At 33.6% G+C, this 21,744-nt stretch overlaps 1 protein-coding gene across 5 annotated transcripts in view; it reads left to right on the forward strand.

Moving 5' to 3' along the window:
• Positions 1 to 21,744, forward strand: part of Prr16 (proline rich 16) — a 160,775-nt gene that overhangs the window by 73,583 nt on the left and 65,448 nt on the right. The window contains exon 2 of one of the 5 annotated variants that reach the window (XM_048792028.1): positions 14,221 to 14,277. The exons of the other annotated variants lie outside the window; for them this stretch is intronic. The gene's annotated coding sequence lies outside the window, so the exon portion shown is untranslated. The remainder of the gene's footprint in view (positions 1 to 14,220; positions 14,278 to 21,744) is intronic. 5 annotated transcript variants of the gene reach the window in all.

A 21,744-nucleotide genomic window follows, 5' to 3' on the forward strand; every position in this document is an offset into this window, starting at 1 on the left:
ATATATATATATATATATATATATATATATATATATATATATATATATATATATATAATCAATCAATATATAAAGAAGGAAGAAAGGGGACTTCATGAAAATAAAAGAGGGACCAGCAGTAGAGTAGTGAAGGGGATCACGGGGGGAGGAGGGAAGGAAATGGGAGGAAACCGATCAATAAAATGCACATATATAAATATATCACAATGAATCCTACTATTATGTATAATTATATTGTACCAATAAATTCATAAAACATAATAAAATGGAAAATTCACAATTTAAATGGCATAAAATTGAACTGTATCTTAATCCCTACTTTTTCTAGCTTTTTCAAAGCATACAGAAAACATGTGTTTTGAAAGAGAAATGTTAGTATACAGCTCATCTATTCTCCAATTACCAGCAAGAGCTTTTAGTACTAATTATACCATAATCTATTTTATTTTTTTGTTTATATACCATGTTATCTAGATGGAATATATTAAGCAATCTATAAACTTGTTGATTATCTTGAGGTCTTCACCCGTTGTATCCTATTTAGTTGGTTTGTTAGTGTGTAGTCCTGCTCATACAAAATAGGAACCAATCAAGACTTTCATGTTAATGATTTCTATAATTAAATTCCTTCAGTTCACAGCCATTATTTCTGTGCGTCCCATTACACATCTCTCAGACTGAACTGACTGGTTTTCAGGATTAAATAGATTCAGAGCTATATGACAAGAAAAGCCCTGGTATGACCTATAGATACTCAAGCATATTACTATTGATTTGGGATGGAAACCAAGGCTAGAGGTTCAATTTTAAAATATTATTTAATCTTTGCCACCCATCTCCAGTGTGCTGCTAGTGCATTCTATATGCTTTTGTTCATTTAGGAGAAAGGAATAGTTCCTGTGTCGATGAATTGTGAACCCCCTCCTCCTCTGAGCTAACCAGCCAAATTGTATATTTTGGGAACTGCAGGAGTGGTGGCATTTCAGTTGTCACTAATCCTTACCTTGGTGACCTTTTTTGAGAGAGAAACTACAAAATTCTAAGTGGCAATCCTGTCTACCCTCCTGGTCATTCCACAGACAGCATTATGAAACTTTCAGTGCTGAATTGTCCACCTGAGAGTCCCCATAAAGAGCTAGCAGATGCAACTTCTATATGAAAAAAGTGTTTTAGAATATGTTTATTTTAGAAGGTTCTCCAATATTCTTTCATATTGCATTATATAATCACCTTTATAGAACCATATATGACCTTGGCCCATGGTGTTTATTGAAGATTGCTATAACACACAACAGTGTATACATATTTTTAATATCTAAAAAGCTATAAATAACATTTAAATAAACACTTGCAAAATTTGTTTTTATTCATCAGAACCAAGAAATATGTTACTTCTGAGGTATTGATGCGCTATTTATTTTAGTAGAAAGAATGATTTAGTAGAAAGAACTAGCTATAAAATTGAAATTCTAAATGTAAGTAACTTTTTCCTTTCCTTTACTTGGGAGGGTCAGAAATTTCCACATTCTGTCCTGTTTGTAAGTTTTTTCAGCCAAAATCTGTGTGGTTTTGGATCTAGATATTTCCATGCATGTGCCTGTACTTTCTTGTCCCTCTTTATATTTTATTTTGCTTACATGATGTTGACTTGGAGTGTATCTGTGCTCCCTTTTCAAATTGCTTTGAATTATATCTCTGATACAATTAATTGAACATGTGCTGCTGTGATACAAAGATATGTAGACTATATTTCAAAAGCTCTGGGTTCAAATAATTTACCTTGTCATTAATTGGCTTTATGACTTTAGGGACATTTCTAGCATTTCTGGGTATTCACCTTATCATGTGTTCTTTCTTTTTATCCTTAAATACAGACTATAAAATATCATAATTAAATACATTATTAACAATTTGAAATTATTTTGCATCCCTTGAAATAATATATTTTTTCAAAGTCTGAATTTCTGTACATGAACATTTCTAAAGAATCATTTTGTAATTAGTCCTGCTTGGAATTTGATGATATCTGGAAAATATTTCATATTTTTGGAGGGTGAGGACATAGACGTTGGTTAGAAGTTGAGTTTCTATTACAAATTATAATGGCTTTTCATTAGAAATTAGTCATTTTACCACATTAGAGCTTTTTAAAAAAACTTAAATTTCCTTAAATATTTTTCATACTTTTTAGATTTGTCTATAAATATGGAAATGAGAAGTCTAAGGAACTATTTCTTAATATAATCTCTTTCAACAGAACAGACTAAAGACAATGAGAGACAACTTTCACTTAAAAGTTGAAAGAGGGGGCTGGAGTTGTAGCTCAGTGGGAGAGTGTTTGTTCAGCATGTGTGAAGCACAGGGTTCTATTCTCAGCACTGCATATAAATAAATAATAAAGGCCCATCGACAACTAAAAAATATTTTTTAAAAATTTGAAAGAATATTAAGAAAAGAAGTAACCTGATATGGCTGCAATATCAATTCCTTCTCTATATAAACAATATATAGTTATGAAAAGATAACACTTGGAAGGATTATAAGTAGGTAAACACTCTATTTTCTTTTTAAGACATAGGATTAATTTTTTTTTTTTTTTTTAGTTTTCAATAGGCCTTTGTTTTATTTATTTATATGGGGTGCTGAGAATCAAACCCAGTGCTTCACACATGCTAGGCAAGCACTCTGCCAACTGAGCCACAATTCCAGCCCCTAGGACATAGGATATTTTGAAATAAAAGAGACATCTTGCCACTTGATCCTAATACTAATTTCATATGCAAATTTGAATATAATTTTGCACATCTATTATTTTAGTAGATATTGATCATATCCTTGTAAAAAACAATAGTATAATGATGTTTTTAAAAACTCAGATATGAATGAATCCCTTTAACAACACTAAATGTCAACATTTTTCTATTATTCTTATATAACCAATTTTTGTAAGGAAATATATTGTTTATAAATAGGATTTAGCTTGTATAGTCAATATGGCAATATGCTGACTTAAATTTGGTAACATTTTCTTTTGGTTATTTTTTGGATTAGAGCACCCTAGATTATAGATTAACATAAAATATTTTAGTGGTTTATATTAGTAATCTACAGTTGAAAGGTCTTGATGCATACAGTGGCATAATGGATTGTAATACTTCTCGGGGAGCAAGTATATCAATTTGTACGGTTGTACTGAAATCCTAGTTGAGCTTTGTGTTTGATACACTAGAAGTTAATGGGAATAAAAGTATTTAAAATATTAAGACTAGGAAAAAAGTAGGTACTATTAATTTTACATGCCTTTGAGATGAGATGACATGTTCAGACTCTATATTCTCTATATGTGGCAACTATGCCATAAAGACTAATCAAACGGATTAACCTTGCCTAAATGTGGAGAAAAATTTTAAACTAGTAGTTTCAGAAAGACTGGTTTTGATTCATGTGATGTCTAAATCATCAAAATGTAGCCTGGAAAAATCAAGATATTTAAGTAAAAACCTTTAAGTATAATTTCTGGTATTTTCTACAACTTTAGCAAATCTCTTTTGTAAAACAAACAAACAAAAAGTGATACCCACTTCTTAAAGATTTCTGGGATGCAAAAAGTGATAGTGTTTCTTGTGAAATAGCTTTGGTAATTCTAAATAGCATTACAAAACCGTACACATCCTCTCAAACCCAGTACCTATAAAATACCAACCTATTTCATTGTTTTGAGTATTGAGCTTGTAAGTGCAATTAACTTTACAATTACATCATACATGGGTTTATTTTATAGTATTTTGACACTTCAATTCATTTCAAATAGTTTTCCCTGGCTTTTGACAGCCCTGAGTTAACCCATCATACATGGATCATAGGATATTCTCTGTTAAATATACAAACATGGCACAGTTGACTAGGGTGTATATCTCTTCTTAATCATTCCAAGATGTTATCAAAACAACTGTATTGCCACGTTCAATTGAACTTTATTTTTATTATTTTGGCATTTGTTTCTGAAAAAATCTAGAATTTGTTGGTCCCACAACTATTTAGTGGTCTTACCAAGGTATGCACTGGGCTGATAGAAACTCTTTTGATCACTAATTTCAGAATATGGTTATATCCATGTATCAAAGATAATAAATTGGAACACACACCTCTTGTTTGAAAAGTTCTTAACTTTTAAATCATTTATAGATGCATAGGCTTTAAAATATAGAACTTTCAAAAGAGCAGGCCCTTTGTACTATGACTCTCCCATCTCCATGTCTACTCATCTCCTTCTGGGAAGCAATCGCTATTCACAGTTTTTACAGTTCTAGAAGCAATTCTCTACACAGTCAGAAAAGCACTATGATCCTAACCTAGCCAGCATTTTGTTATTTTAGGTTTCACTCTAGTCTTTGATATATTACTCTTAAATTGAAAAAAAAATGAAATTTTCTTATTTAGTTATGGAATTCTGTCACTTGTTCTTTCTTTTTGTTCCTAAATTATACTCAACTCCTGTACAATTATACTCAGCTCCTTTTTGTTCCTAAATTATACTCAGCTCCTGTACTCAGCTCCTGCAGTTTGTATGTGGACTTTTATGCTTATCAGATATTATTTGTGTTATACTTTCATGGTTATCATGCCTTATATATCATTGTAGAGGAATAAATCCGTTGTCCTAAGACCAATAATGTGCACATGACATTTAAGCCTCAAGTGGCACTTTCATATCTACCAATGTACAGTTTTGGACCTTGGTTGATATGGTTAGTCTGTGCTGTTGGATTTCGGGATTATTTTTCCTTTTCCTTTCCCTTTTATTACAATTTACTTGCCTGGGGTCTTGAAAACCTGCTTTCACAGCTTGTTACCTAAGGGAGTAGACCTTTTCATGTTCTCCAGTTTACCTTCCTACCACTATGGTTTACCTATCATAGTTAATGCCTTTAATCAAAATGTTCCTAGAATAAACAAGAGTTCACAGAAGTTGGTAGGATACCATTAATAGAATTTACTATATTCTTAGTTCTATGCAACAAATGACCTATCCACCCTGGAGCAAGTCCTACCTGATCCAGGTGCACTTTACTTCCCATCTATTCTGATGCAGTCCAACTTGTTTGCTGGATGAGGCCATAGTTTCAAGATGTGTGTGTGTGTGTGTTTTTTTAATATAATTAAATATACTAAGACCCTGTGTTGTTTCAGTGATTGTTAGTACATCACCAGCACCTGTTGGACAGGTGATTGTGAAAGTTGTGTGGTGATATAATTCTTCCCCTGCATATCATTCATCATTTGGGAGATCTGGAGAATCCAGAAATAGCTGTTGCAGATGTAAACAGGCAACATACAACAATATCAGGGATTGCAAAAGCTAACACATGACCATAATAAATAGACTTTTGAAAAATATAGTCTCCAGTTTCCACTTAGGGAGATTCAAGATCAATAGAGCTGAGATAGAGCCAAAGCATATGCATTTTTAAAGCTTCCTGAGTAATAAGGTTTGCAGCTAGTGGAGAATTACTGCCCACAAGTCTAGTGATGAACTTTCTGTCATTGGTTATGATGAGGAATATGGATATTTATGATAAACATCTTTCCTGAAAACCAAAATAAAGTTATCTGGGGAAATGATTTTTTAAGGTCTGTGTAAAAAGTAATGTAAGAACCAACATCTCTTCTTCAATTTCCCACATCCTCCCTCTCCTAATCAAGTGAACAAATTATAATTTGAAAATGCTGTGCAATATTTGTTGATATACTGTCTATGTTTCATACCATAACACATATGCTGTAGCATTTTTTTTTGTTTTTGTGGTGATCAGAAAAATACAAACGTGATAATTACATATTTTTTGATAATGATAGATTACATACAACCACAAACATTTTTAAAAAACATTATTCCATTGAATTTTGGCAAAGGAGTTAGACATTAAATAGCTGATATACTAGATGAGCTTGTCAGAACCATCTCAGTAGAAGTTTTGTGAAGTGAATTTAGCTAATTTCAGGAAAACTATAAAAATTTTTGTGAGGCTGTCATCACTGGTTCCTGACAAACATGGTAGAATCACCAGCTGTCTCTGAAAGATTTGACACTAGGGCTCTATGTTGGTGCAGCAACATATAATTTCTTTTTCTCATTCTGGGTCATGTGAGATGCATTGATTTCATTCATTTTTTCCTGTTCTGTATTCCTATCACTATCCTGTTTTGAAGGGTTATTTATTTGCCTTTCTGTTTACAAATATTTATAACCATTTTGTCAGTTGTACTTTTTCCTCTTAAATACTCAAAGAGCACTTTTTTTTTTGAGACAGGATCTCACTGTGTTGCCCAGGCTCCCCCTGATTTTTCCGCCTTATCCTGCCTGGTAGCTGGGTTTATGGGCATGCTCACTTATCATCTATTTACTTTATCCTCCATAATCATGAAGGCATTTTAGTTTTTTTTTTTGTTTGTTTGTTTTTTGAGAGAGAGAGAATTTTTTAATATTTATTTTTTAGTTTTCGGTGGACACAACATCTTTATTTTTATTTTTATATGGTGCTGAGGATCAAACCCAGTGCCCCGCACATGCCAGGTAAGCGTGTCACAGCTTGATCCACCTCCCCAGCCCAAAGCACTTTAGTTTTAAATGTGATCTTTCTTTAGTTTGGCAGATTTTGTATCTGTCAAAGCTCACAAGAATGATGAACACACTCTGAGAACACTTTGTGTGATGCTCTGGGGAGACATTTTTGCTAGCTAATGGTTAGGGCAGTTTCATTGCTTTATTTTTAACAGTGATGGAGATATAGACTGTTCTGTCCAACACAGAATATGTCTCTTGGACATCAAAAAACTGGAGTGTGACTGTGATTTCTACACGGAATAAGGACAGATACAATGTATTTATTTAATAATGATTTAGTGTCTTAGAAGAAATAATAAACTTAGGGTCCCTGAACTCAGAAAGCACACAAATTGAACAAGGGGAGAAGCATACTGCAGCATATGAGAAGATGCCCACTGAAATGGAGGATCTAAGATTATAGAAACTGAATATTACCCAACGAAGGAGGAACAGAAAATTGTGAAGGTGTCATATCATCTCCATTGTGATCAAGAATGGAATCACAAAAAAGATGAAAATAAAGCTAGCTTTTGAAGTGTGGGTAGGCATCTTTCTGATAGAAAATAATGGATGGCAAAGGACCATTTGCAAATAAGAAACCTGACTGGAAACACTTGGGGTGAGGGTAAATATAAGGGTACAATTGGAAACAAAATTAAAGAAGTATTACAATTTCTGAGACAAGGAACAGAATGTATGGTTAAAGAAAAAATAATAGGGGTTATTAGATCATGACAGTTGCAAATTTCAAGGATAAGCAGTGTGGTGCTGCACACCTGTGATCTAAGCTATGTGGGAGGCTTAGGCAGGAAGATAACAAATTTGAGGTCAGTCTGGGCAACATAGTGAGACCCCATTTCTAAAAACAAAATCAGGGCTGGGGTTGTGGCTTAGAGCTAGAGCGCTTGCATAGCACATGTGAGGCACTGGGTTTGATCCTCCGTACCACATAAAAATCAATCAATCAATCAATCAATCTTTATATATATATGGGACTGTTCCTGGTTTCTCTGTTATTGATGTTTTTTTCCCCTTTGGTATGGGGAATTGAACGCAGAGGCATTCGACCACTGAGCCACATCCCCAGCCCCATATTGAATTTTATTTAGAGACAGGGTCTCACTGTGTTGCTTAGCACCTCAATTCTGCTGAGGCTGGCTTTGAACTCATGCTCCCCCTGCCTCAGTCTCCTGAGCTGCAGTTATTGATTCTTAATTCTGTGTCTCAGGGAATGTCTTCATTCCCTGGTTATAAGCTTTACATGTTTCACTACAAAGCCAAGGGAGCGTAGATAGTTTTCAGTGAAGATGCAGTGAGTAATGGAAAAAGCATTAGATGCAAATACCCTCTATAAAGATAGGTATGTTGCTAAAGAAAACTTTTTCACATATGTGGTAGAAGACAGGTAGAATAATGTTCACTGTAGCATTACTCATAGTAGCAAATCTGGAAAACATCTAAATGCCAATCAAGACAAGAATATATGTATTTTATATTCTCAAAAGTTGTATCATAAAAAGTTAAAAGCTACAAAAACATGCAACAAGTTTTGAAAAACAATAAATTGCAATAAATTGTTGAATGAAAAACGAATTGCAAACATTATAAAGTTGTATTCTTTTCAAAAATGTAAAAACAATTACAGTTTAAAGATATATAGTTTTTAAAGAAGAATGTGAATATAATTGTGTAAAATGAGATGAAACAGAAAATAAGCAAATGAAGAGGTACTTTACATAGGAAAGTTATAGGGTTGGGGACAATGGAATAAGGTAAGATGATAGAGCATGGTGTGATGAGACTGTTATTTAATAGGTAGTCATTATCTCTTAGAAGGTGGCATTTAAGCAGAAAATGGATTAAAAAATGAGGAGTGAGCTATGTGAGTGACACTGGAGGAGGTCTGTCTGGACAGAAGGAGTTGTAAAATCAAATGTAGTAGTAAAAACATTGTGCGTATAGGGGGGTGCTCGGTGTGTTCTAGGAACATCAGTGAAGCCATACTCACCAGCAGAGTAAGTATAGGGAAAAATGATAAGATATAAGGTCAGAACATTAAAAGAGGTTAGGTTCAGATAGGGCTATCAAAGCTCTTTTAAAGCTATAGCTAATAACATCAGTGAGAATCTGTGGGAGGGTTTTGAGCAGAGTAGTGACATATTTTCAGAAGATTATGGTGGATGCTTGGGAAGATCAAGTGAAGAATCAAAAGGATCAGAGCTAAATTAGAAGATTTTACAGTTACTCATCAAAGGAATGGCTGGGTGTGGTGGCACACACCTGTGACCCCAGCAACTCAGGAGGCTGAGGCAGGAAGACGGCAAGTTTGAGGCCAGCCTCAGTAACTTAATGAGTCCCTGTCTCAAAATAAAATAAAATAAAATGACCAGGGATCTAGCTCTGTTGTTAAAAATCATCCTTGGGTTCAATCCCCAGTACCAAAGGAAAAAAAATTTAAAATATATTTTAAAATTATTATAAAAATCTAAGAAAGGAATAACATACCTTGGTAGAGGATATTGTTATCTATTACTTGGAAAAAATTTACCCCCACGCTTGGTGACATTAATAAGAATTTTATTATCTATCACAAGTTTATAAGCCAAGGACAAAGAAGGCCCTCATCTGGGCAATTATTCTTCATGAGTGGTAAACTAGGGTCTTTTGGAGGTATTCAGCTGGTGGTATATGCTTGGTTCTTTGACAGGGATGTTGAGAAATCTGGGCTTGGTGGAGTCCCTCTCTCCCTCTGTGTAGTCTATGAGCTTGCCCCATGGTTTTACCAACATGGTATTTGATCTGCTTTATATGGAATTTTATGGCTCCAAATATATGCATTTTAAGAAACAAAAGCAGTAGGTGACACTGTCTTAAGGCCTGCATCTAGAAACAGGCACAGCATCATTTCTATTATATTCTGGAGGTCAAAGCCATCATAGAAGCAGCCCAAATTCCTGGGCAGGAAATCTAAACCTCATCTCTCTTTCTGTTTATGATTATGGAACATGGTTTAATATTGCTGTTAGAGTACAATACATTAAAGTCAGGTTTTGAAACCTAATGAATCTAAGTTCACTTCGTTAGCCATGTCATGTAGAGCATGTTAATTTCTTTCCTTACCTAAAGTGTAGTACCTTCTTCATGGGGTGTTTTGCCACTTAAAGGAGATAGTAAATACAAGGCCATTTTGAGTCTTATACTTACTATTAGCTGTTTTGGGTAAAACTCTTAGTCTCATTGCTTCTCATTGTTGTTTTTACATTGTATAGCTATCTTTAATTAACTCACTTATTTTTCATTTCACCATTTTTCATTTCTTTCACCTTTTTTTCATTTTCAAACTTCTGGTTTTTATTTTAGATAAAGTAAAAATCACACCATTTTTACTTAATTACAGATTATATAGATTTTAGATTTTAATTACAGATTATTATATATTTTTTTTGTTTCAAATCTCTTGGCTATCTACTTTGCAACAGCGTGTTGTTTTATTTTTGATATTTTAGTCATATGCATATTAAAAGAAGATGAAAATGCTTAGAATAAGAAATATTCTGTCAAAATACATGGTTCCTCAGTAGAGAATCTGGGAGTCTGAGCTTATGTATAGTATAAACCATAGGGTCTTTTGGAGGTATTCAGCTAGTGGTTGGTCTGGAGGATACAAGGTGGGATGCAAGTGTCATATCTGTTATATTTATATCCATATTACATATGAATATATTTTAATAGTAAATTTTTGTTTAGTTTTTTGACATATGTGATAATTTTACATATTTTTAATGTTTATTTTTAGTTATAAGTGGACACAATATCTTTATTTTATTTTTATGTGGTGCTGAGGATTAAACCCAGTGCCTCATGCATGCTAAGCGCACGCCTGCAACATATTTTGGCAGGTCAGTGTAATGTTTTTATGCATTTATACAATGTATAATGATCAAATCAAGGTAACTAGCCTTTATATCTGATTATCTATTTATTATCTCGTGAGATTGGTAAAGCTCATCTCTTGGTGGGAAAACTCTCAAACTATATGTGGACATATATAATCTACTGTAGTGTAAGAGGCTCAAATTACTAAAGTAGTTAAATCTTCAGTAAACTTTTAATGAATACTTATTGGTTTCATTAATGGATTTGATGCTGCCTTTGAAAGAAAAAGAATCACTAATAAAATTTTTTATGTAACCAACTAGAGATACAGAATTATAATTTACTGGGATAGGGAAAGTTAGAATTTTCATTTTGTGCATTGCCGCAGTCCGGCTGCGGCAAAATAACGGGGGGGGGACGAACTACTTGTGTACNCCCCTGGCAAAATGCCAGGTGTTATTTTGACTTGTTTATAGACTCTAACAGTGCATGTGAAATCTGAGTTGCCTGTTAGATACCCAAGTAGATATACAAGTAGGTTGTCAGGTATATGAGCTGTGAGTCTAGGAGATTGGTCTGAGCAGAGAGCTATTTATTTACAGGTGGTATTTAAATTAATGAGACTGGATGAGTCTTATTTGGGGAGGAGAATGAATAGATGAGAGGGACGATGTAATTACTGTGCCTAAGGGAAGTTCACATGTTAGTGATTATAGAAAGGAGCAGAGCTAATAAAGAAACTAAGAAGAAGTAGGTCATGAAATAGAAGAACAAAGGAAAATGATTTCTAGGAACCTAGTGAAAATACATGGAGAAATAGGGAACTATCATATTGGTCACATACTTCTTATTGCCTTAGATGAGGATTGAAACTTTAATATCATTTTAGAATCTCTAAGGAGATTATAGGAGCTATATCATTTGAATCAGGAAAAAAAAGAAGAAAAGAAAACCCTGACTGGAGATATCACAAACAAAATGTGAGATATCAAGTGGAGAAAGCTACTAGGGACAAAGTCTATAATGCACTTTCTAGTGTGCTTAGTGTATGACCAAATAAAACATTGCCAATCAGTCTTGGCTTCTGTCTCTAAACTGAGGTTAACTAGCAGGTATTGGACATTTACATCAGCTTGAGGGCAATTGCAGAAGCTAATGCCTTTGAGTTTAAGTCTGTGAAGTAAAGAATGTTGATGAAGATTGTTTTTGTTTATTAAATATATTTTTTGTTTGTCTCTCTCTCACAATACTAAATACCCAGAAGATTTCATCACTTTTAATTCAAATACTTATTTGGAAATGTTCCTTTACTGTGAAGTCATAATGGCAAAAGAAAGAAATTTCAATTTCAAACCTATCAGAAAGAAAAATTGAATTTGAAAGCCTTTGGGCTTACATATCTCAATGGATCACAGTTCATGTGATTATCTATTTTATTAGTATTTTCTGCCTTGATTCACAAGGCATTTGCATTTGAGCAGATAATTTCATTGTGGCAATGAATATTCATGGTGTAATACAATAACATATGTTAATAAAAGATAGAAAAATAACAAAAATAATGTATTTGCAGCCATTATATTGCCAAGACTGACTGAGGCTCAATATATTTTGGAATGAAGTATTTTCTGATAATAAGAAAAAGTCTAGTCCTGTACAATGCCGTTTTGATGGTTACTATCATAAATTGGGCTATAATTCTTTAACCATTCTGTTCTTGGATATTTTTCTGGAAAAATCAGAAAATTATCTATTTTAAACATATTGACTAATAAGGAGTTTCTAAAATCCTTTCTCTTAATAAGGATTCTTCAATAACTTTGACTTTAGTAATCTTACCACTTCTTCAGGATATCTGAATGAATTTTGCCTAGTTTTCTGTCTTCTTCAGTGGCTTTTAACATATTCTTTACTTTTTCCTTAAGAGAATTATTTTATCTTTTCCTATTTTTAATAATTTTATTTACTATATTTTGTTGGTTTGTTGTTGACTTAATACTTTATATCATAAAGATAAAATACTTTATTGATATTTAATAATTTGTGTGCTTACTATATAAAAATGGAAGTGTTATATATACATGATTACAAGTTGGATTTGATATTTGATATTTGATGTACTCTTCTATTTTCATTAGAAATGAAAGAGGGAAAAAATGACCTATTATGTGTGACCTGGTCCTTCACTTTAAATATAGATATCTTTCATAGGCAGAGTTGTGTCCACTCCAATGGATCCATTATAGCTGAAACGATGGATTTGGATCAAGTGTATTCATACCAGTTTTTATGAATGTGGAGAAGTGCTTTGTAGCATGGACATATTCAACCTGAGAGGATCTAAGAATTTTATCAGGTGGGGAAAAAGCTGAATAGAAACAGTAATAATATTAATGTTTCACATATTTTAGCAAATCGCCTTTTCATTACATTTCCTTTCTCAGAGATCTTGTTTTTCTGTGTTTGACTTATTTCAGTTAACATAATTAATCTCCATTTCATCCATGTTGTCGCAAATGATGGATTTCAATCTATTTATGATTACACTGTGTATTTGTGCCACATGTTCTTTGTCTATTCATCAGCTGACAGACATGTAGTTTGTTTCCATTTCCTGGCTATTGTGAATAGTGATGCAATGAACATAGGAATGCAGATGCCTTTTCAAAATACTGGTTTCATTTTCTTTGGACACATACCCAGTAGTTGGATTGCTTGATCAGGTGGCAATTGTATTTTTATATTTCTGAAGAATCTCCATACTGTGGGAGGCATTTGTCCGATAAGGTGAAATCCTGAATAGAACAAAAGGACAAATCTTAGATGAGTAAGAGGGAATTTCTGTCTGAATTTGAGCTGGGAAACCAGTCTTTTCCTATCTTTGGAGTCACATGAAAATAATAGCCATTCTTGGAGTTCGAACCTGGTGGTTTTGTTTTGGTACTCAATACCATCAGCTTTTCTGGTTCTCATGCCTTAGGACTCTATTTGGAAATATACCACTGGCTCTCTTGAGTATAGATATTATTGATTCTGTTTCTCTGGAGAACTCTGATTAAAAGAAACACCAATATTAAAAGATTTAATTTTCTTATGTTGAAAGACATTTTTTAAAAGCATGGGTAAATTCAAGGAAATGATTCAAAATGGGTGAATAATTGCATATTCTTGTGAGTTCACACAAATGTGATTCACATATAACTATATATAGCTATGTATACAGACGAAAGCAAAGTGTGTTTCAAGGATGTGCTTTGAAATTTTAACAAAGAGATTCAAACAAGAAGGTTTTTGTATTTTCATCTCAAATGTCCTTGTTTAATGTCTTACAGAGTTCATGTTGAGAAATCACAGGAAATCTCACTCAGCAAATGCTGCAAACTCTTAAAAATAAATACACAAAATTACATATAAGAGGTTGTGAGGGGAAAGGGGGGGGAAACAAGGGAGAGAATTAAACCACAGCAGATGAGGTAGAGAGGGAAGATGAGAGGGGAGGGGAGGGGGGATAGTAGGGGATAGGAAAGGCGGCAAAATACAACAGTCACTAATATGGCATTATGTAAAAATTGTGAATGTGTAACTGATGTGATTCTGCAATTTGTATTTGGGGTAAAAATGGGAGTTCATAACTCACTTGAATCAAATGTATGAAAGATGATATGTCATGAGCTTTGTAATGTTTTGAACAACCAATAAAAAAAAATAAATAAATAAATACAGATTATTTTATTTAGGTCTAGAGGATAACCTTGGCTCCCCATCATCCCCACAGAATGTGACTTCATTGGCAGGTAGGTTAGTTCAATTTTGAGAAAATAAAATCAGAACAATGAAATAATACCAGTGTTTTCTTCAACATAATTTTAAGTTGCATAGTTTTCTTCTTTTTTGACACATGAAAATCTTCCTTATATTTTTGAGAAACATGATTTCATGAAAACAGTGCTTCCTGGGACTTTTGCAAACCTTTTTGCATAAGTTAGTTTTTTTGAAAGAACACACAGATATTTGCTTTAGTTGGGTAATATTTGTTGTGCCTTCTAAATCTGATACTGAACTTCTCTGAAAAAAGGTTCACAAAAGGACACAAATTGATCAGGTGACAAAAAGAGAGTCTGTAGTGGCAAATCTCATTTATTGAGTGATAACAGTGAATCAGATATAATGCTAACAGCTTTATTTCAAGTAACACATTTAATTTTTCAAAGATGCAGATGTTGTTATTATGTTATGCTGATTTTTATATATTTAGAACACTATAGGTCTACTAATTTATGTAAGTTCACACTGTTATAAAGTGGCTGTAATGTGATCTAAACGCAGTTGTTTTGGAATCCAGAGTTCAAACTCTTAATTAGTTTGCTAGCTTATAAATAAAGAAAATAAACAGAATGAGGAGGAACAGAGAAGAGAGAGGAAAAGACAATAATCTTTAAAAATACTTCATTATAAATGATACCTTTTTATTAAAATATTTGAAAAAATAGAATAAATACAAAAGGAAAAATGTCAGCCATAAACCTGAAATTCAAGAAATGTTTCTTATATTTCTACCATCAGTATACCATTAATTAATTTATTTTATCCTGATTCTATTGTCCTATTATATATTTTATTTGCTATTTTCTCACTAAACATTATTTTTTAGGAATTTTCTACTACTATAATTCTTTGTAAACAATCTAATATTATAAAATATTAAAGTAAGTAAATAAGTTATAATATAATTAACTGTATTTTTATTTGGGGACATTTTGTTCAGTGATGTGAATGTGATCATCACCCTCTGTAGAGATGTTTCTCATTTCAAATTAATCACCTACCTCTAAATGTCCATTTTATATGAAACTTAGAACAGTTTTTTATTTTTTTCTCAACAGAACTTTTCATTTCAGGGATGATGTAGTGTAGTACCCTCTTATAAAGTATTGCTGTGAATGAATAAAAATGTAAAAACCATTAAATTCTAAATCTTTCACCCATAACACTGTAATTTTCCTGGAGATAAATTATATATCATTGACTTTTAAGATAAAGCATCTCAATGTTAGTTTTCCTATGACTCTTTCATAGGATCCTAGAATACTGATGAGGTTCTTTTCTATAACCATAATGCAGTTTTTAAAAATTTTTATCTTTTCAAAGTAAGCCTTATAATGCTACAGAGTAGAAGTATTCAGATGGAGATTTACTTTTTCACAAAGTAAGCATTATGTTCGGAGCTTTTTTATTTTATGTAATTGCTCATCACTTTCTAACAACTAAGACTTTCATCCCCATATTACTTGAATATAAATCCTAAACCAGACCTGGCTATCCAAATCACAATTGACCTCTGTCCTTTTGAGTGCAGAAAGATTGCCAAAACTTACTTTTTTTTTTTCTTTAACCTCTTTGAATTGAGAGAAAGGGTTGTAGGTTTTCTGGGAGTTTATTCATTGAATTTCTCAAAGATGCAGTTGTAGTTTCCAAAATTGTTTCTTATTCTTATTGTATCATCATAACTTGGCTTCCTGAATTTGCATGTATTTTGCCAGAATTAATAATTTCAACGTCAAATATTAGAAGAGGATAATATTTTCCTTAGTCAAGGGTTCCTTTTTAAATTTTGATCATTCCTTGAATTTAAATATAATCCTCCTTTTTTTTCTTCAAATAAATAATTTGCTAATGTAATATCCTGACATTCTCTAACTGTACATTTTCACATGAGTATGAGCAATTGCCTATACACCATGGTCAGGTGAGATAAAAACCTGTTCAGAAAAAGATTGAATGCATGTGTGAAGATAAGATGTAAACATAATTGTAAATATGCATCAATTTAGTAAGTGCTTATGTTTTCCTGCAATTTTCACATGAAGGAACTGGGTATAATTATCATTCCCCTTTTATAGATGGAGCAACTAAAACATATATGACATGATAAGTAATAATCTAGAGAGGAGATTGAATTATTCTGCCTTCAGGAGTGTGCTGTGTCACAGACTGGAGTGGAGATCCTCCTGGTGGCCTGTTCCTAAAGGCTTTTTAGAGTTTTGTTGGAGGTATTTGTTGGTGAGTGACTACTCAGTGAGGGTGAGGATGAGCCACCAGTTTGAAGAGCAGTGAGGATGGAATTTGAGGAGTGATAACTGTGAGTCACTCTGTGTGTGAGTGAGTACAACTGTGTATCTGAGGATGGTTTCCCCAAGTCAAATAATTCAAATGGAATCAGGGATTTATATGGAAAAATTAAATTCAAATAATTAGGTTAAATCCTCATTGTGGGATAGTAGGGAGTAGGAAGGTCTATGTATTTTCTACGAAAAGGGATTCAAATTTCATTAAAAGCAAACAGAAATAAATTTTAAAACTAAACTAAACAAAACAACAACAACAAACTATGTTCTTCAAACCCTCTAGGAGAAAAACAGTTGAAAACAAAGAAGTACTCTGGAGGGCTTTAAAAAACAATCTGGGGGATTTTATCCAGAGTTAGGAATGTGGAATAGTATTTTTTGAATGATTTTCTTATTTCTACCATAATGATAATATTAGCTGGAGGAATGTGAAATTCAGCATGGTTAATAAAAATTGGTCAATAAAAATTGCCCAGAGAATTATGGGGAGGTGTCAGCTTAATTCAAGTCTAGCTGGAAATTGATATTCAGAAGGTGAGGTTATTTACAGCTACATAAAAAAAAAAAAATCATTCCAAAACTTATTGACTTTCAAACAGCTGTAGTCCTCTATTATCTCTCATAGTTTCTAGAAAACCCGAATGTCAGGGTTGGACTTATTATCCATAGTCTCATTCCCTTATAGTTCTGTTGGTGGAGATCTGCTGTGGCTGTGGGTTGGTACGTCCACCCAGTGCATCTTCATGTAGCCTGGGCTTGCTTACAACATTGGCTGGGTTACAAGAACAAATAGCTCAAGTTGGAGGGTGAGCCAAGCTGAAGTCATTGCATTTTATATCCCAACCTCAAAAGTCACGCAGCATCACTTCCTCTTCATTCTCCTGGTAGAGAGTTATGAAGTTCCACCCAGGTTTGAGAAAGGAGCATCCATAGACCACACATTTCATTGGAGGACTTCAAAGGCCATATTTTAATAGGAGTATGGAAGAAAGGGTGTGTGTGTGTGTGTGTGTGTGTGTGTGTGTGTGTATGCATGCACGTGTAAGATAGCAACATGTCAACATGCTTGGAAAACACAATCTGCTCTTCCATCTGACAGTTCTAAAAATTACCAGCCCTGGCAAACCAGGAGGGAAGCAATGAGTCACATTTGGCTCCTGGAGGTATTATATTGAATATGTGAAGGGTTAAGCCAACTCAAAAGGGGGTACTTTATTTTGCCTTCTGTATATTGGTGAGTATTTCTACTGAGAAACTAGGAGTTTTGCTTTATGGAACAGGACTGGAAACAGACCTAAAACTAAAGCAACTGTGTCAAGAACAACATTAGGATTGTTTGTAAGTCTCATGAGATTTGGTTGTGTTGAATGGCCAAGGCTAAGCTTAGTTGCCTGACACAGGACATTTCTGGGATTGCTGGATGCTTTGGAGTGATGTTGTCTTGTCAAAAGAGATTGGGGAGCTGAAACCCTACACCCCAGTTCTTGTGTTCCAGTGAAAGAAAATTTAAAGTCAGACACCAAAAACCATACAAAAGAACTTTAGTTTGAATGAAAGTAAAGTAAGGCTCAATCAAAGAACCCTCTCAAGAGGGAGAGTGGTCAGAGAGTCACAAAGGAAACGATGCTGCTTCCAAATTTATTGCTGGCCTGATGTTTACCTGCAAAACTGGGTTCCACCTTCTGTGGTCTTTACCAATCGGATGTTTATCTCCTCTTTCATGTTTGGTGGGGAAGTTTTTGACCTTAGTTGCTCCTCTGTGGAGCTGTCATGGTGGCCATCCTATTCAGGGGTGGGGGGTCTTCATCTACAATCATATGTATGTTAAAGTGGGTGCTGGTGTCAATGATCAGGCAGACTTCATCTTAGAGCGCTTGCACCGTTACTGAAATTTTCCTCCTGAAATACAGTGAGAAACCTCAGACCATAAGTTCTAATTTTACAATTACTTCAGTAGATCCTGTCATGAGTTAGCCCTATTAATCTTTCTTTTTTGACATACTTCTTAATTGACTCCCTTGGTTTCCACCTGTTTATTCTCAGGGTTCGTACACCTATTTTCCTACAGGTTACTTGAATGTTCATTAAAGGCAATTCAGAGAAACCTCATGATCCTGGTATATTCCTGGTTCAAATTTCACGGTTCATTACTAACTACTGCCTAACAGTCTGAGTGGAAACTATCTTGTGCAGGGCACCCTAACTGTAGTTTATCCACTTGTTGCCTGATTCTATGAAGTGTTCTCAGAGCGCAGTCACAGCAGCTGTAACCATTCAGGCAATTGACCTAGGCTGCCCCACTTTAGAGATATGCAGAAGTTTCTAAGATTACTCTGACAGTTTCTTGTTTGTTCAACTCAACACTTACTAAGTATCTGTTATGGGTCAAACATGTTGTGCTCTGATGACGGCACAAAGATGAACAAAGGTTCCCCCACCCTTTCTAGTAATATATCAAAGAGAGAGACATGCAAATAGGTCATTTTACTACTGGGAAAGAAATAACATGATAAAATGTTGAAGAGAAGAAAGCCTTCCAGGAAGACGGGAAAACATTGGAAAACATCAGCAAAATAAATGAAATAGGGACTAATTATTAATTATAGGTCAAAGTGAGAAGTGATAGGAATTGAGGCATGAAATGTAAGTACAGTAGTCCCTTCTCATCTATGGTGTCACTTTCTGAAGTTTCCTTTATTTGGGGTCAACCAAACTTCAAAAATATTAAATGGAAAATTCCAGAAATAAACAATGCACCAGAATTAAATTGTTTGTTATTCTGAATAATATGATGAGATCTTGTGCCATTTCATTCTGTCCAGCCCCAAATACAAATCATTCCTTTGTTCAGATTATCCATGCTATATATCCAAACCATCTGTCAGTCACTTAGTAGCCATTTGCATTAACAGGTTGACTGGTGAAGTATTTCAGTGCTGTGTCTAAGTAACTTTTATTTTACTTAATATCTCTAAACCACTAGAGTAGTGATGCTGGCAATTTGTATTATTTCCTTTAAGTGAAAGGGTGAAAGCTCTTGACTTATTCAGAAATTGTATGTTAAGATTGCTAACATTTACAAAAAAATGTAACTTGTATTTATGAAATTATAAAGACAGAAAAAGAAATGTGTGCTAATTTTTGTTGTACCTCAAGCTGCAAAAGTTTCTGTCACAGTGAGTCATAAATTTAAGATGGCTTTAAATTATAGGGTTTGATACTCCCTGTGATATTAGGACCCAATTGTGGGTTGGAACACATCCCCCACAGATAAGGGGGACATAGTATTCTGTGACACAAGAGTGTATTATTGAAGAGCATTACCTGAACTGGATAGACACAATAACTTCATCTTCCTAAATTCCAATTTAGAATCTGGATAAGCAATTTTTGCAAGAAGACATCAAATTTATAAAAGTTAAGAGGGAGAAATAGTGAGAAAGAGTCTTAGAGGTCATTTAGTAGTTACATAATTCTAGCTACATAGAGGACAATAAATTGGTCTATGAAAGTGAAAGTATATCACTGTTGATTAATTGACTGAAAAGTTAATTGCTAAATTTTTTTCTTGTCCTTATTCTTGAATTTTAAAAAGTATTTTATGATGCCATTTGAAATTAGTTATATCACAGTTATATTGCTTTTTTTATTCCACATGCAGTATCTAAATTGATGCTCAAATTTGTTTTTTAAAGATAGGCCCAGGATAGGTTATCTGTGTTTTATAATGGACTAAAATGCATTTTGAACATGTTATGAATAACCCATGATCAAATATTTGGTAATTTGAAAAATAAGGAATCATAATTCTGGTTTATGACTTCATCTCTCATGTTTAAGATGAAGGAACTATCTTCTAAAATAATAGCCTTTTGTTAAGGGGTTCCTCTAGAAAGTGCTTTCATATGTTACATGTTCTTCTCAGGTACCCCATGAGACAGAGCAACTGAGACTCACAGACATAGGCCCTTGCCATTGTGCAGGGCAGACAGGGGCTGAAATTCCTCTCCTGAATCCATGTCGCTGGCCTCTGTGCTGCACTAAGTTGGCTCAGCTGTGAGTCTTCAGTCTCTCAAAAGTACTTTCTCCAATATGACATCAAATATTTGCTTTCCCCCATAGGGAAATAAATGTTTAATTGTTACAACTGTTTAAAAAAAAGATCAATAGGCTTTGAAATATTATGTAAAAACAACAAAAATATATCCATTCTACCTCTGTGCTTGAGGAACATGCATTTTCTTGTGATAATGTGCATAGAGTTTTATTATTTAAATTTTAAGGCAGTGAAATAGGATCAAACACACTACAAGATAGTGTAAGAAAATTATGCTGATTTAAAGAATGAAGGACAAGGATTTTCTATTTAGTTAAAAAAAAAAAAAAGCCTCTCCCCTCTCTCTTTGACCTCTCTCACGCCTTCCCCCTAGTACTGTGGTTTAAGTTTTGTCTTTCATAATAATTGCATTCTGTTAAGAACTTCAGCTGTATTATTCAATACTTCAAGTTAGAGATTCAAGATGAATGTGTCTGTTTCAGATACTGGTAAGCATGTCATCTTGGAGTTTACATATAGACAAAGTACACAAATGTGTTTTTGATTGTTTTCTATAAAATCATCTTAGTCTCTAAATGTAAAATGCACAGCAGTTGTAAGAAACAATAGACTGTATACCTTTAACTTAAAAAATCTTCTTTTAAGAGACTTAACCCATTAATAATTCTACTAAGTAACTATTTTTTCTTTGTTTCATCTCTAGTATTAAATAATTTTCTTAAGTAATATTTGAAAACCATATGCCGTGGTTTTAAGTTTTATGGTGAATTTAAGTAATTCAACATGAAATATACAGCACAAATTCTGACAGTGAACTCTTAGACCACTATTAAAACATCCTTCTTTTTCTCTCCCTTAATTATTTTTTAAAATAATAGGACAATCTAGGCTTTCATCTTTATCTCTATAACATAGAATCCACCCCTTATTTATACTAAACCTCAATTCTAATAATATCATTTTCTAGGGAGAAAAATCCAGTAAACTTCATGACTTTAAATCTTGGTCTGCTGTTTCCTATCTATTATGGTTTGGATATAAGGTGTTCCCCAAAAGCTCACAAGTGAAACAATGTAAGA

Source organism: Marmota marmota, unplaced genomic scaffold (genome assembly GCF_001458135.2).
Source record: "Marmota marmota marmota unplaced genomic scaffold, marMar, whole genome shotgun sequence".
Taxonomy (NCBI): Eukaryota; Metazoa; Chordata; class Mammalia; order Rodentia; family Sciuridae; genus Marmota; species Marmota marmota.